This window comes from Uloborus diversus, chromosome 1, assembly GCF_026930045.1.
Source record: "Uloborus diversus isolate 005 chromosome 1, Udiv.v.3.1, whole genome shotgun sequence".
Lineage (NCBI taxonomy): Eukaryota > Metazoa > Arthropoda > Arachnida > Araneae > Uloboridae > Uloborus > Uloborus diversus.
This window is the reverse complement of record NC_072731.1, coordinates 243671945-243689358: the sequence shown is the minus strand read 5'-3', so window position 1 is coordinate 243689358 and position 17414 is coordinate 243671945. Positions and strand designations below refer to the sequence as shown.

Genomic DNA, 17414 nt, shown 5'->3' with positions numbered 1-17414 from the left:
TGAATAAAATCATTAAGAACAAAAAACTGTTGGCAATTTTTTCTAGAGTCCACAAATAAAATTCTTGCTTTTGTTTTGAGGCTTTTGCTGTGATTGGGAAATTAAAAAATTTATCCTCTTTTGGTTATTTTTCCATGATTTATAAATATTGTTTGTGCTGCCGGTAGAAGATAATAATCAAAGATTTCAGTAGCTCTAAAAATGAAAACTTTTACTTTTTTCTTTGTTCTAATTGGAACTTGTAGATTTACCATTAACTTTGTTTTAGAAATATTGATGCTGATATGGATTATGAGGTACTGATGTCATTATTTTAATGAAGACTTTCAGAGAACTTATTAAAGGGAAGATTTTTTTGAAGCTTTTTTCCCATTTCTGATGGTGAAGGTAATTAAAAGAAAAAATGTTGATGTTATTTTGAAATTTTTTTCTCATTCTAAAAGGGTTTTTTCAAACTATAGTCAAAACCTGGTAATGCGAACTCGCTCAAAGCGAAATCACGTTTAGCGCGACATAAATGCCATTCCCTGTCAGATAAAGCTACAAATTAGTGTTAAATTCGTCGCTTAACACGAAGAGGATTTAGACGAAATCCCACATAAGACGAAGAAAATTATATGGTCTTGAAGAAAAAAGGTAAAAGAAAAAAGAAAATCCCCATACTTTTACGTGAAAATACTCTTGAAAGTCGAAATATCTGCACTTGAACGCAAGTGACATGGATGGCAGCGAGTAAATTTCTCATTGTGTAGGAAAATCGGGAAAACCACGTTGCTTCAAGAAAGTACTGTTTAGAAGTTAGAATATGCTTACAGTAAAAAAGCTTGGATGAACAGTGAAATCTTCACCAAGTGGCTGACAAAACTAGATTCAAAATTTCAAAATTTTACACGAGCATTTGATGACACAACTTTTTTCCCACCACAGATAATTTCGACTTTTAAAAAAAGTTACAATTGACCACCCTACTATTAATACTTTTTATTTTAATTTATAACCAAAAAATTGCCACTTAGTCTTACAAATCTTATAACAAAATCATATGGTTCAATTGAACAAATTATATATCAAAAAGTGTTTATAACATGTTGAGTAATTTTCAGAAATCTGCAACTTGATTGTTCTTAACAGTTTTCATCAAGATAGGAGCAACAAATTGAATTCCTCTGCTAAATGAAGTTCTTTCAGTTTCCAATTATATGTTTAGTTTCTTTATTTCTTGTCATAAAGTAAAAATTATGATATGATTTTATCAGACCAAGAACCTGGGATACCTTGGGCCACATTTAAATAACCACAAAAGCGGAAATGTTTTAGAAGAATTAGGAAAAAATCTAATAATAGTAAGTGGATGAAGACTCAAGTTGTGCTGATTCTTGCACAAATAGTGATGAAGTAAACATTGGTCTATTTAATATTTAGTTACATTTAATATGCAATATTGATGTTCAAAGTTTATGTTTTTCTTTCTAAAAACAACAGAAAATAAGATAGTAACAAAATATTGGATAACATTTATCATTAGACTTGTAACAGACGTTGTTCGTGTAGCGTGGACCAAAGTACCCCAGGCATGGGGCATGCTGGTCCAACTTTAAAATGTTCAGTTAAAACCCTAACCTAACAAAAGTTCATTAACTCTCTGATGGCTTTGAACGTCTTATCACGCCCTACTGAGCATGATTTAAAAGCATTTTACACTTATTTTTCCAATGCTAAATGCTCATTGTCAAACGGTTCAAGGTGCAGGATGATAGCTAGGCTATTGATAGAAGGTACTAGGCACTTGATTTGCATGGCAAATTACTTAAAATAAAATTTTCATTTGGAAGAATTTCACGAATCTTACTCATGATCCAGGAGCGTCAGAGAGTTAATTGAACATTAAAAAAATCTGGGATGATGACGAATATTTGATAAAACTGACAGCAGAAAATTAAACTACTCATCAGGACCCGATCAACCCAAAGTGATGACCTAGGTCCTAGCAAATTTTGGTGCCCGTCTCACAAGGAAATCTGCATTTTTCGTAGGTAAATTTTCAAAAAAGGTAAGAAATTTACATCATTTTGATGCCCCTAAAATTGTGGTGCCCAGGTCTATGAACCTGCGGACCAACGTGTCTCGACTCCTTCTACAGATTTGCATGTATTTTACGGGGAATATAAAATAATTCAAGATCTATTAAAATGATTTTACGTACATAAGTTTTTTGTTTTTAAAGAAGAGCTAATTTGCAGTGCAAAAACAGGAAAATACTTATTTGAATTCCGCCACACATAAAGAAATAAGTGCTTGCTCTTTAAACTCGAGACTTAACATTAAAAATTCTAGTACTTCGTAAATAAACAAACATAGGTAATGTAGTAAAATAAAATTAACTTTTCCATTAATACTCTGTATTAGCTTGGAAATTTTATTTCCTATTCAACAGCATTCAAATATGCTTTTCAGATCATGAAAGTGATAAATAAACAAGACAAACTTACTTACATTAATAAAGGCATCCGGAAATAGGATCAACTTGTTGAACTTTATTCAGATTGTCATGAGAGTCATTCGCAACATCCCAGAGAAAAATTTAGCTGAATAACATTAATCTGATTATTTTTTCAAGCCTGATTTGCAATAATGAACATGACACTGTACAGGATGGAAAGATTTTGCAAAGAAACCGTTGTGTCGCCACACAAATCACCGACCATTATTATCTGCCATAACAATACAATCTGTTGCCTAAATGATCAAAACTTCGCAAAATTGAAAACGGATAACAAGTTTTTTTTTTTAATCTCGTTTCCCTTTTTTGGTTTCAAAACCCTTAAAATAAAATTTTAATGAGTTTCTTTTCATAGATAAACACATTACTTAATCAAAATACTTTTATTAGAGTAAACTGAAATCCAAAACATTGGAAGCGCCAACACGTTTTTATGTTTTTTTACGTTTCCTTCGGCAAAAGAACCTAGATATTTCCTTATACCCGTAATAAAAAACACGAAAAGGATATTTAAAAGTTTAATGATAATTTTAATTGAAATAAACCATTCTTATGACTTGTTCGAAGTTTTTTTTTTTTTTTTTGCATTCACGTGACGATGCTGCTGGCATATGACGTCACTGCTGGTCATGCGGTGAACGGAACTTCGGCCTCCATATATGTCTTTTTGCGATTTATACAATATTCTCTTCTTTCAGTTTAGCTAGTTTAGCTAAAGACGTCTTTTGAATTTTTGATCCCAGGAAAGTTGTTAAGGAAAAAATAACCACTCATTGGGAAAGAAATTATGTATTTTTAATCGTTCTTTCGGTACATTAAGGTTGTTGAGAAACCACTGAAAACTCTCATTTCATTTTCATTTAACACTTTTCTCAGTATTATTCCTACAATCATAAATCTGCATAAATCATAGGCGCCCATATGGGGGGGGGGGTAAGTGGGGACTCAAGCCCTACCTAGAAATTAGAACTTCCTTGCTTTTAGTACCTTTTTCTTTGCAAAAATGAAAAAAACATTTCTTCTCCAGCCATTAATGAATAAGTTACTAAAAATGTCAAATTATTGTAACGTCTATATTTCAAGTTATGAAATCTATCGTACAGTGCTATTATAGTGCTGAGTTTTATTATTACTACATCTATACGTACATACTGTTTTATTTTATGTCCCTTTTATGCAGTTAAGAATAAAACAGTTTGAGAGGTGTTTACAAATGCCTAAAATAACTAGGGATTTACAAGAAATTCGAATACATACTCTTTTCCACAAGAAGAAATTTCGACTTACGTGAGGGATCTTGCGCATCCCTCGCTTTAGTCACGACTGTCACGACCATGGTCAAAACTCGACAGTAAATACAAGAGAGAAAATGGGTTCTTGAGATTTTTTATTCATCGGTGCTTCCTCCAAAAATTTTCAGTATCTGTCCCTGCTCCTAGATTTTAAGCCACATAGACAATCCTAATACGGTATTTTATATACAAAAGAGCATTTATGACCCCCTTCCTTTGAAGGAGTTCTGGCTGCGCAAGTGGATAGTTGTTAATATTGCCCTTTGAATTATTAATACACATTTGCACATTTGAAAAGCACTTACTATTAAGAGAATTAACTTAGAATCCCGAACTTTATTCTTTGTAATGACCAAATGAAATTTTTCTTGTTTATCAATTCGTTATGTACTCAAATTTAAAATCTTTCTGCATCCAAATTCACGACAACTTTTTATACGTGATGTCTTTTCAATTTATAGAAATCACTAAAGTTTTTCACCCTTTACTTTGATATGGTTTTTTAACACCAAAGAGCTGCCAGTAAATGTTGAAATTTTGCTTTAATATCTAGTAGTATTTTGATAGTTCGTTTAGTAAGAAGTAGAGCTGGGCGATATACTAATATACCCTCATTAAGCCACGAACCCTAGAGAGGTGTGGGAGAATTCCAAAGGGGCACGAATCACGAATGCATAAAAAATATAGTAAAAAATATAAAGACGAAAGAAAAAGAGAAAGACGACTCTTTCATGAGAAAACCTAAACGTAACTGAACTCAATATTGGGATAACGTGTAAATATTTTCGACATAATCGCCTGTTTTTGAGGTTTTCAGTTTTCACCCCACTTATTGCTGCAAATCAATAGCATACATAAAGTCAAATTATTGTACAAGGCTGTGGATATTGAAAGTGATCTGAGTTCATTTTGTCGCAGTAACAACCCAATATTCAAAAATTTGTCAAGGACAAACCTTGGGAGCCTTTCCCATTGATGCCGAGAACATGACTGGTTACACATGTCAATCCCCACCTAGATAACTGAAATTGTTTTTAGTTTTTTGAATTTTTGATTTCATGGATTCTAATAATAATAAATCCAAAGAAAAATTAAGTGTACAGATATCAAATGTTGTTCTATATTTTATTATCTATCTACCGTGGCGTAACTGTAGGGGAGTTGGGGACAACCCCCCTCCCCCATAACCGCATGTCCGAGCAAAAATTGCACAGGAGAAAAAAATCGCAAAACTTTTTTCTCTGAAAGAAAAAAAAACGATTTTCCTCTGAACAATATGTTTAAAAAGTCCCTTTGATCCCCCCCCCCCCCCAACCACCAACAGCATTATCATAGATCGCCTAAATATTGTTTTAGGACATAAATGTCAAAAAAATCCGGAAAGTCTCTGAACACACCATCTCATTCTGTAATGTTACCAAATATTGCCGACAGACACGTTTTAAAGACTTCAATTTAGAAAAATTTCCACTGAGAGGCCCTTGAAACTCCCCTCTAAACCCATCATAGGGATCGATTGACACCCCCGTTCTTTAATTTAAAAACGTATGGTGATTAAGCAACGTACATACATTTTGATGCTTTTTTCCTATAAAATTCATTGAGTACATACTCTTTGCTCTCCCCCCCCCCCTCCAGCAAAGGTTTGAAATGACAGTCCTGCTCCCATCTCCCCATCATCAAACCATCCAGAACTGCGTTTCAGAGCTAATTTTGAATATTTTCTGAGGATAATCCACGCACCCTTTTCCCATTACATCATCTCTATGATCATTGGAAATTGAACTTTTGGAAATTGTGTTTCAAAAAATTGCTGGGGAGGCAATAAACACAATCATTTTCCATTTCAGTTCCAAAAAGTTTACAATCGTGCTTTGGAGGTTTTAATTTCGAAAAATTTCCGAGGGGACAGTCCATGAAACTCCTTCCCCTAACATCACCAAAAATCGTCCAGAATTGCATTTGTAGAGCTAGTTTGAGGAAAAAATTCCAGAGGAGAACCCCTAACCTCCTAACATCGTAGAAGATCTCCTAAAATGCGCTTTTGGAACTCTATTTCGAAAAATTGCTGGAAAGAATCCCTGGGCACTATTTTTTTCCCAAACGTTAGCAAAAATTGCCAACCACTGAGCTTTAAAGCCTTCCGAGAAGTGATGTTTCGTGATTTTTCTGGATCCTCCCCCCCCCTTTCGAGCCTCCCGTGATTAATGGACGGCCCCTTACTGAAGCGTTCCAACATTGTATTCAGACTACTCCAGGGACAGAAATAATTTTTGGAGGGAGCCCAGGAAATTAAAAAGCGTCCCCCCCCCATGCAATGTTTCATAAAAGTGTTCATGATTTCATTTTTAAATGTTTTTTAGGATCTCTTAAAGCCAATTAAACTACTTTTGAGTACATAACTATTTTGCACTAATATACTTTAAATGTGGACATAAAATATTTTTAACATTTCAAGCCAGTTACTAAGCTCTATATAATTTCACCGAGATGCTATAAAATGATCGGTTTTAATTAGGAACATTGTAATAATGGTTATAACACCAGGACAAGATTATTTTAAACAAATCCATACTTGAGTTTTTATGAATTAATTTATATTTTAACTATAAAATAACACGTAATTAAGAAAATCATAGCTTCATAATGTATAAGTTTCATCGAAGAGAACTCAAAAACTATTTCTTTCGAATTTTAAAGTAGTTGCTGATTTGTTTTTAACGCCATGATACAGTTGAGATAACATTTTGATAATACATGCCGTTTCCATTAATATTTTGGTTTTTTCAAGAAACTACTACGTGATTTCTTTCATTTTGCATTTTTTATAAGCTGAAAAAGAATTCTATTATTTCGCAAAAATAGATTCCTGGATCGATATGACTCTTTTAATGATTATTTTTAAATGTTAATTATTGATTCCATAAACGAAGAATTAATGGACGAATCGCGGTATTACGTTCCCTTGAATTTGAAACCAGTGACTTAAATGTATTCTGCCATTCTGACCACTGACTCCAGTATTACCTCTTTAGCAAAGAAAAATGCTTTAATTCAAATATGCTTTGTGTGTTTTATGTTCTCTTTAAATAACTGAAAAAGAAAAAAAAAATGTTATAGAGAAGTTAATTTAAGAAATAATAAAAGAAATAGGTTAATTAATTTATCCCTTTGGGAGCCCCCCCCCCCTCCTAAAATCCACTACCGGTCGACTCCGCCGGATTTTGCAATCTGTAATGATGCACTTTCTCAATACATAGGCGTCGGAACGGGGGGAGCAGAGGGAGCTTGAGCTCCCCCTGGAATATTTCAGACCGGCTTAGCTCCCCCGGAAAATTCTTGCACTGCTGCTTTTTGCCGTACATTGTTTAATTCAAACCTGATTTCAAAAATGTGATCTGCCTTTTTTGGGAATTTCGGAATTTCTACCCAATGAGCAACAAAAGCAGTGAGCAGACGGAGTGGTCAGTGCACTTGAATTCACCTTCAACAAAAGAAGAGTGTCAAACAAAAACTGTTTAAACACTCTTGATTGCCGAAATGCGGGAAAGTGGACTCTACTCCGCGGCCTGCGAAAATCAGTACCAGTCAGAGGCGTAGCATAACCAAACATTTTTTTTGGGAAGGGGGGGGGGGGGGAACCAGAGCCATCACCAAGAAGGATTTTTCTACCCCCCCCCCCCGCCCAGTTTTCCAGAAATGGCGTCATCAATTTCATATTAGTAATGAAAAAAAAAAAAAAGCAGAAAGGAAACCTTTACGATTTTAAGAACATGTAATAGAAATGATAAGTGAACAAATAGAATAAAAGTGTCGAAAAGAGTTTTCTCTGCAAAATTTGAAAGCAAATGCAATCTCTGAATATTATTTAGGAACATCCAAGCAAGGTTATGCATTATGATTTACCTCTGAGGAGCGCTGAAACGAACGTTTCGAACATTTTTTAACGAAAAGAAAGTATTCAGTGTTTAGTACAAATCTATGACAAGAGTCAGTCAAGTAAAAAATGCATACGTAAATAAACTTCCTAGGGGCTGCCGGCATTTTTAAATTTCTTTTTTTCTTTTTCTTTTCTTTTTTATTGTAAAAATATCATCATGAAAATAGTGATTGTTTAAATTCATTTGTTTAAATTTCTCACACCGGTATAAGGGGTGCGTTTCATTGCAATTGAAAATCACACATTGCTTAGTTTTATTATTATTCTTCAGAAGAAGAGAGTGGTTTTCACTATTTGTATGGGTGCCAAGTTTCATATTAACTTGGAACTTCTTTTTCTGCGTTTGAGAAGTAGACGCTTGAATTATTCTCGAACGCTCTTCTAAAAAGCTTAAGAAATCGTTCAGTTTCGGAATGACATTTTTGTTTAGTGTCATTTCGAAACTCTTCCTGACATCTGGATCTAATTTTTGAAACAAGATGTGCAGAATTAATGTGTCTGACAGTTCATTAGATTTCAATCCAAGTAAATCTAATGCGCGGATTTGACATTTTGTATCATCTATCAATTGCATTAACTGATTGGGAGAGTCTTGAATCTTTGACATAGTTAATATTTTAAGCACATAATGTTCTATTACTGCGCGTTTATTTTCATATCTGTCTTCTAAAGATGACCAAAGAGAGTCATATGTATCTTGAGACGATTCAAGTCTTTTAGCTTCTCCCCTTAAGCAACTTTTTAAATAACATAATTGTTGCGTGGGGGTTAGTTCAGGATTATTCCCGATTATTGACATAAACTGAACTTTAAAGTTCTGGAAATCTTCATACCTTCCCGAAAATGAGGGTAAGGGTAAGTCGGGAATTTTAAATTTGTTTACATTTTTAACAGTTTCTTCGTTAGCAGAATTGCTGCTTAATTTCGAGAGGAAAATATTAATTTTTACCTCTGCTTGATCCAGTTCGTCTTGAAGCTCCATTGTCAGGGATAGAGCGTCCTTTAGATCGATTTCATCCGGGAGTCTTGTATAGGACAAGAGCATCTCTTCAAGTGCTGATTTCAGTTCGAGAACAGCTTTCATTTTGCTTTTTAGTAGAATTTCTGTTTCTGTCACATCTTCAATATCCAGGATAAATAAAGATGCGAACTTACACAATTTCTCTACCTTGACTTTTAGCGCTCCTCGTTGACGGTTTAATCCAACAAGTGTTGTCATTTTACTGGAGCTCAGGGTCGCACGGACCAACTGGTTCACAGAGTGATGACCGCTCTCAAGCTTAAAATAGATAAGGTGACATTGTGGTCAGATTCGACTACTGCTCTCGCCTGGATCTCCACCTCACCACACCTTCTCAAGACATTCGTCAGCAATCGAGTATCATTGATTCAGGAACTTTCTAAAAATTTTGACTGGAAACACGTGATTTCCGAGTTGAACCCATCAGACCCATTGTCCCGGGGACAAGACGCCATTTCGCTCTCTACCAACAAGCTTTGGTGGGATGGCCCTGAGTTCCTTGCAGATGACAACTTATTTTTTGAGGACCTCTTTAGTATTACTAAGAGTTTCTTGAAATTAATTCGTGTGATTAGTTTACTTTTTAGGTTTCACAATAACTGCAGAAAACCAGGTAGTAAACTAACAGGCCCCATCAGTTCGGATGAAATGGAAAAATCTAAAATTTTTCTTCTTCAACTTGTACAAAGTAAGTACTTTTTTGAAGAAATTTTGGCTTCGAAAAAAGGTTTGCCACTCTCTTCAAGGAGTAAGTTAAAATATTTTGATCCATTTCTTGATAAAAATGGTTTGATTAGAGTAAGTGGTAGGATAAACAATGCAAATTTAAGCTATAATCAAAGGCATCCCATTATATTGCCGTCTGAGCATAAGATAACCAAACTTATTTTTCTTTATTTTCATGCTAAAAACTTTCACAATGGCCCACAAGCTTTGTTAAATTCGGTTAGGCAATTGTATTGACCACTTAATGGCAGGAACATTGCTAGACAGATTGTTCACCAATGTGTTATTCGTACAAAGGCAAAACCTACCACTTCTCAACAAATAATGGGAGAATTACCTTCAGAAAGGATCAATGTTAATTTTACGTTTAATTCTTGTGCTATTGATTATTGTGGCCCATTTCTGATTAAGTATAAGGGCCAACGGAAAGGTAACTATCACAAGATATACGTTTGTATTTTTGTTTGCATGGCAACAAAAGCAATCCACTTAGAGATCGTAATTGACTTAACTGCCGAAGCATGTATTGCTTGCTTAAAGCGGTTTTTTGCCCGACGAGGTAAACCAGAAAAAATATTTAGTGACAATGCAAAGAATTTCGAGGGTGCAAATTCAGAAATTAAAAAATTGAGGGATCTTTTCAATAAACAAAATGATTCTTTGTACAATTTTTTAACTGAGGAAAATATAAAATGGAAATTTATACCTCCGAGAGCACCAAATTTTAATGGTCTTGCAGAAGCAGGAGTCAAGTCTTTTAAGTATTACTTCAAACGAACTGTAGGAGATACAATATTAACCTATGAAGAGTTTTTAACTATTGTTATTCAAGTAGAGGGAATTTTGAACTCGCGCCCTCTAACTCCTTTAACATCAAATATTGATGATTTAGATGTTCTAACTCCTGGACATTTTCTCATAGGTAGACCAATTAATACTATCGCTGAACCTAACTTAACTGAGTTAAATAATAACAGACTTAATTTATGGCAAAAAACAACTAAAATGGTTCAAAATATCTGGAAGAATTGGTCAAATAACTATTTGAGCACATTAATCCAGAGAAATAAATGGTTGTTTGCTAAACAAAATGTAAAAATTGGAGATATGGTAATTGTAAAAGAAGAAAACCTTCCTACCTGTAAATGGTTATTGGGAAGAATTAATGAGATATTCTACGGAAAAGACAACCATGTAAGAGTTGTTACAGTTCAGACTAAAAATGGTATATACAAAAGACCAATTACAAAAATTGCAGTTTTGCCTATTGCGAATGTATAGAGATTTACCTGTAGAATTTTATATTGTGTGTAATTTTGAATTGTATGTGAATGTTCTGTATTTCTTTAGTCATTTTATATAATTGTCTTTTTTAATATTTGTTATATTAATTTGTTGAAATCAACATTTCAACGCCGGGCGGAATGTTCGGTGTGCCCTGTCACGCCCTATAGCAGCGCCACCTACGGCGAGTAAGAGTAAGCTAGCAGAAGCAATTGGATGCTCAACGAATGAGGAAGTAATCCTCAGCTGTGCCCTGCACATATATGTAACGGCCCCTTGGCCTATGCGAAGAACTATTTCAGCTGTGCCCTGCACATATATGTAATGGCCCCTTGGCCTATGTAAGGAACCATTATCAATTCAATGCCCCCTTGGCATTAATAAAATACTTAAAAATTTCATAATACAGTCCACTACTCATTTCTGAGCTCTCAACAATTAAGTAGAGAAAAATATATGTGCCACAAAAATACAGTTAAATTAGAGAAAAAGTTGAAACAGAGTAAGGCGAGATTCAAAAATGTCAGTGTGCTAGTCAATGCTAGTGTGCTAGTTCTAAGTGTTTAAATACAAAAGGCGAAATTAAACGAAAATTTTATCGCGATGTTCTGGAGACATGACATCTAAAACAAAAGAAAGTGTAAAAACTGTCTGAGCTACCAAAAAATTCAAAATGTTTTTTTTTTTTATTGACGGGGACCGCAAACGCTTGTATTTCAAACAAATAAAAATATAAGGCTAGAAATTGAAAATTTCATTATGGAAAAACCAAACCACTCAAATAATTTTGGAACTGAATAGCACCTGAGAGCGAAGACACATTGGCTTGGTTGGATAAAGCAGTGTGCTAATGAGGGAAAGGGTGAGAGTTCAAATCTGGGCCGAAGAATATCGTTTTAATGGGTTTTTGTTTTTCAGCAGAATTTTAATCCAAGTTTAGACTAATATGCAAAATTCTAAGCTGTATATCTGTTGTTGTTAAAATCAGGAAACAAAACATTGATTTTAAGAGGGTAAATCGAAGTTTGACTTTGCAGAAGGATAAATTTCAATTTATTTTGCTGCTTTACTACGCATTGCTTTGATCTATAGCATCTCGAGGTTGCATTGAAATCAGAAAATTCTTCCTTTGAACTCGAATGCTTCGCGTGGGTCAACTAGTCATCTAAAATTGCGTTTCAGCAATTTCACTATCGGAAAATTGCTGAAGACGGATCCCGAACCTCTCCTCCCAATAACATAGCCAACTATCATCTAAAACTGCGTTTTGACAATTAACTTCGAAAATTTTATTAATGAGCTTCAGCCCCTCCACCTCCGCCAATATAATTTAAAATAATCTTAAATTTCGTTTAAGGTCTTACCTTTGAAATAATTACTGGGGTAAAGCACCCAAAAACTCACCCCTAACATCATTAAAAGTCAAATAAAATTGTTTCTGGAGCTCCAATTTGGAAAAATTTCCAGTCTTCATAACAATAACAAAGATGGCACACAGCTGCGTTTCTTAGATTGTTCATTTTCGACAAATTTCTGGGAGGGGGGGGGGCCGGATTTCTCCTCTAATTAACATCTCCGAATAATGTCTAAAACTGCGTTTTCAAAAGAACAATTTTGAAAAATTTCCAGGAGGAACCCTAAAACACCAACCTCCTTAGCGTAATTAGAGAAAAAATATAAAATTTTTCAAGTTTCAATTTCGAAAAATGCCGAGGAAAACGCTCCCAGGCCACTTTTCCACCCTAGCATTAACAAAGATCATCTAGAATACACTTTTAAGACCACACAAATTAGAAAAAACATCCTATTTTTGAATTTTGGGCTAATTTCTTTATAATTCTGGAACAAAAGATTAAGTGTCTAGCAAGCTGGGGGTGATGAGTCAGTTTGGCATTTAAATATGAATAGCATGGGTTCTCCTTCAGACATAACTAAAAAAGATTGCTAAGGTTGTTTGTACTTGTTCAAATAATTTCAACTTTCCAAAAACTTCTCATTTTAAGTTATCTGACCCCTCAGATTATACTTTACGAAGTTACAATTATTCTTGTTTTTTTGCTTTCTAAATTATGGTTTTTTTCGTCACTTACAGATATATTTTCATGACAAAATTGTTACTTTTCATCTACTATTGCAGAAAAAAACCCCAACAATATTATTATATTAATATTTTATAGTTTCTATCAAAGACTTTTACAAAAACTTATCTGAACAATATAATATATAACGAAAACTTCATTTTGACACATTTCCAACGTTCTGTTTCTCTTCCCTCCTGTTTCACCTATTCGCCTTTTTCTAGTTCTCAGAAAATAAGAAATTCTTCTAAATGCTACGCTGTCGAAGCCTCCCCTTTCCTCCAAAATTATTACAGAGCACCTCAAATTTTGTTTTCAAGGCTCCGATTCCCTCAAAATTACCGGAAGAGAGTCCCTGGATATCTTGCCATCCAACAACATGGGAGATTATGTAATGTTCCGTTTTTGGGACTTCAATTAAAAAAAAATTGCTGGGCCCCTAACGCCAACAAATATGATCCACAGTCGCGTGTTTTAGCAATTACAATTTCGAAAAAATTAACGAGAAGGAACCTCTGAACTTTTTCTGATAACACCATTGAAAAACGCTCTCTAGTAGGTAAGTTTAAAAGTTTCCACAGTAGAGCCCTAGTGCAGTCTTTTTTCGAAAAATCGATCGAGGACAATCCTTCGAGTCATATTTTCACTTAAGTCAACAAATATGGTATACAATCGCCTTTTTAAGACATTAATTTCGAAAAATTTTCAGGGAAGGTATTCAAAACTTTTCTCCCCTTAACATTACCAAAGATCGCCTAAAAATTCGTTTTTAGAACAAGAATTCTGAAAAATTTCCGGGGGAGGATCCCCGAAACTCCTCTATTTCTACGTGCTCATCATCGAGTACTGACTGACCTTCTTTCAAAACTAGAAGTTTTATCACCTCATTCTCTCCACAAACAATTGATACAAGATAAAAAAGAGATGGAAGCTTCGAAGCTAATTTCATATGTAGAAAAAAAAATTAAAGTCCCCCCCCCCCCACCAATTATTTTAAGGGGCCACTGCTTCTGCCCCTTACATACCAGACACTTCTCATAATGTGTCCCAGCTCCCCCTACTTCTACAAAGTTCCTACGCCTCTGTCTCAATATTTCCTTTAATTTTCTGGGTTTAAAGTTTAGCGATGGTTTATAATTTTTACACAATTTCTGAATTGCTGACCCATGAAAACAAAAAACTCGAATAAGAATCGTAAATCAACCGTTCATCATATGAGACACAAAGTTTTTCTTGCTCTTCATGCAGAAATACGAGGAAGGTGATTCAAACTTCAAGATGCTTGTGAAAAGATTCGTTTTATGAGCGGCAAAAGTTGTAAAACGTTTGCATGTTAAATCTTTGCGGGATTGGAGATCTTGCGGGATTTTGCTCTCAATGCCGCGAGTTTAATTCCACTGAATATCATGCGGGATATGGGATCGGGATTGGAAACACTAGTCACGTGCAGTCCACAAATCTAGAATCTGTCTTCCGTCGTTATCCAGTGTTTTTTTTAAATTATTATTTCGATTACCTCCCCAAGCTCCCTCACGCATAAAAGAATTATTTGTAATAAATTTTAACCCCCCATTGGCTAATCCCCCCCCCCCCCCGATGATTACGTATTTGCTCTGAAATCGCTGCTGAAGTTGTTTTTCTTTCTGCTTCTATTCGCTGCTATGCAAACAACTATGCGCATTCTAATTGGTTAAATATTTGCTCAGCTTTTAATTCCCATCTTTGACCTCCAAAGAAAACCGAGGAGATTCTGTGTCTTTCTTCGTTATTCTCCGTCGGTTTATCCCCAGTTCCGCCGACATTTAAAATTTCTTCCCCCCTACATTTTACTTCCTCCCCTTTTCAAAAGGTACGAGGGTGGTCCCAGAAGTACCCCCAATCTAACAAAGATAACCGAAAAATTGTGGTCCCCCCCCCCCAAGCATAATTCCTTTTCAGGTCTATACACTTTTTCCAACGATGTTCAAATCAGCGATGTTTTTTCAATGAATTTTTATTTATGAATAGCTAAAATATTGAGATTTAGGCCTAATGGTTATTTTTTTAAAAGCAATCCTAATATTGTGAATATGAAGGTCTCATTTTCTTTTCTTTTTTTTACTTAATTGAATAACTAAAACGTATAACATTTTATACTAATAAATTGTTTTAATTCGACTAATAACTGAAATACTAATAATCTTTAAGCACAATGACTTGTTACTTAATAAAATAACTTAAATATTAGGTCTGAGATGATAAATTTTTGAATTCAACTTCTGCTTTCTGCTGATGTGGCGTAAGATTAATTTTTTAAAAAAAAGTACCTAACACTTCACCTAAAGAGTGGAAATTTTGTACAATTCACTTCAAGTATCACTTATTCAGACAAAAAAAAAACTGATCAAACCTGCGTTTTTGATTCCAATATCTATGAGTCTTTTTACGTTCATGAAGGGTATCATGCCTCACTAAGTGTTGGGTCAAGTCTCCCTAGATCTAAGGACACTTGACTGATATGTAGAATTGAGGATTATTAATTTTTTTCGAGCCATTTCTACGTAGACTTATGTTATTATTTTTAACCATAATAATGTGCAAAATAACAAACTATTCATATATTCTTTTTATTTCGTTCAAACTATTCGAACAAGGAAAAAAAAAAAAAAAAGAAGTGAAAACCAAAAATTTGGGTCAAGTCTCTCTAGTTCCCCTACTTGTATTTTAAAAGTGTCATGATTTTAGTTGACAAAACTGAAATTAAGTGAGAGAATTTTTTTTTTCTTTCCTCCAAATCAGAATGATTTTTTTTTTTCGGAATTCAGTCTAATTTTACTTATGAATATATGTTCGGAAAAATTTAGGGCTCATGCAGTTTTTTGGTAAAAATGAATCTCTGAGTCGTAGGTGAATAAAATAACGGAAACATCAATAATAATTGAAGGCACAAATTGTAAATCAGTTGATTGCATTTATTTATTATTTTTTTTTTGACAGTATTTTTTCAAACAATAATTATTACAATAATAATGGGTACGAATGAGGTATTCCACTATAAGTCAAGGCGTTAAGATAAGCGTAAAAGTAAGGAAGAAACTGGAGCCCTGATTTAAGATTCAAAGAGAAAATAAATGGTAATCTACGATCAGAAGAGAATTTAAAGTCAGTAAGGGAATTTTTTTCGGTTAACAATTTATAAAATGCTTTGTTTACTTGCGTGCTATTAAGGGGAGGGTGGATGTTGAAAATGAAAAAAATTATTTTTTAAGTGACATACTTAAAATTTTGTACCCTGATGTATTTCTAAATGAATAAAGACATCTCACTTTTTTTTTTCAAAAATATCAAAAATTTTAAATATTTATTAAATTTTAAACTTTTTTAAACCAAATCTAAAATTTGCTCCCTGCGTCGCAAAATTTAATTAAATTTCATTTTTCTTTTTTTAAACCATAGTTTACATCTAATAAAACAAAAGTTGCTTCTTCAACATAAATTTTTAACAATAGTTTGTTCATAAAAAATTTTACATCAAATTTTACTTGATTTTTTACGGAAAATATTGACTTTTCGTAGTAAATGACCCTGAGAACTCATAATATAATGCAGATAGAGCCTTTAATGTAAGCAAGATTTGTTCCTTACATTTTTGATCTCATTAGAGCCAAATTGCAAAAATATTGAAAAAAAAGTTTTGCGCATGGAACATTTTGAAAATTGCGCGTTGTGCGAAATCTATTTTGTGAGAAAACGACAATTTATTACTTTATGGTGCATGGGTAATACAAATTCAAGTCAAAACTGCAAATATCTTGACACATTACTTACCTTGAGAAAATGTGGTTCCATAAAAATGCATTTTACATTTTTAAAAAAAAAATTGTATTTTCAACCAATGAAATTTAGCAGTATAGGTTTCGAAAAGAAAAAAAGCTTTTGTTGTTTTTTCATCGGAGACCCTTGTAAATGGCTCTGAGAACTCATAATATAATACATATAGAACCTTTAATATAAGCAAGATTTGTTTCTAACATTATTGATCTCATTTGAGCCAAATTGCAAGAATATTGAATAAATAACTTTGCGCAGGGAACATTTAGAAAATCAAGCGTCGTGTAAAATCTACATTGTGAGAAAACGACAATTTATTACTTTACAGTGCATGTATAATATAAATTCAAGTTAAAGATTCCAAATATTTGCACACATTACTTACCTTGAGTAAATGTGGTTCCATAAAAATATATTTTTTATTAAAAAGAGAAAAATTGTTGTTTCATCCTAAAAAACATTGCACAGCGTATTCATCGGAGACCCAAATGGTAGAAAAATACTATTATAATTGCATATATTCATGCATTATATTTTAAAAGTAACAATAAAATGTACGAGTTTTTGTTTTCAATGACTTTTGTATTAGAATTCAAATTTAAGTTAGGCATGTATGTGATATTTATTTACAGTTTACACAAATGTTCTAGTATAAACAGGCCCGTTGTACACAAAAGTAGTTTTATTCATAATCAAATCAAGTATTGCAGCTTACAAAGCATATGTCAGGCAATTAAAACTTATACCAGATGTAAATGATTTC

General features: G+C 33.6%; 1 protein-coding gene across 3 annotated transcripts in view; it reads right to left on the bottom strand.

The window, feature by feature from the left end:
- The window catches only part of LOC129234218 (phosphatase and actin regulator 4B-like), a 162390-nt gene extending 159674 nt beyond the window's left edge, over positions 1 to 2716 (bottom strand). Inside the window, exon 1 of one of the 3 annotated variants that reach the window (XM_054868149.1) lies at positions 2494 to 2716. The gene's annotated coding sequence lies outside the window, so the exon portion shown is untranslated. Of the gene's footprint in view, positions 1 to 2489 lie in introns of all 3 variants that reach the window. The other 2 variants (XM_054868148.1, XM_054868147.1) reach the window with 2 other exon arrangements.
- Positions 2717 to 17414: the final 14698 nt, after the last annotated feature.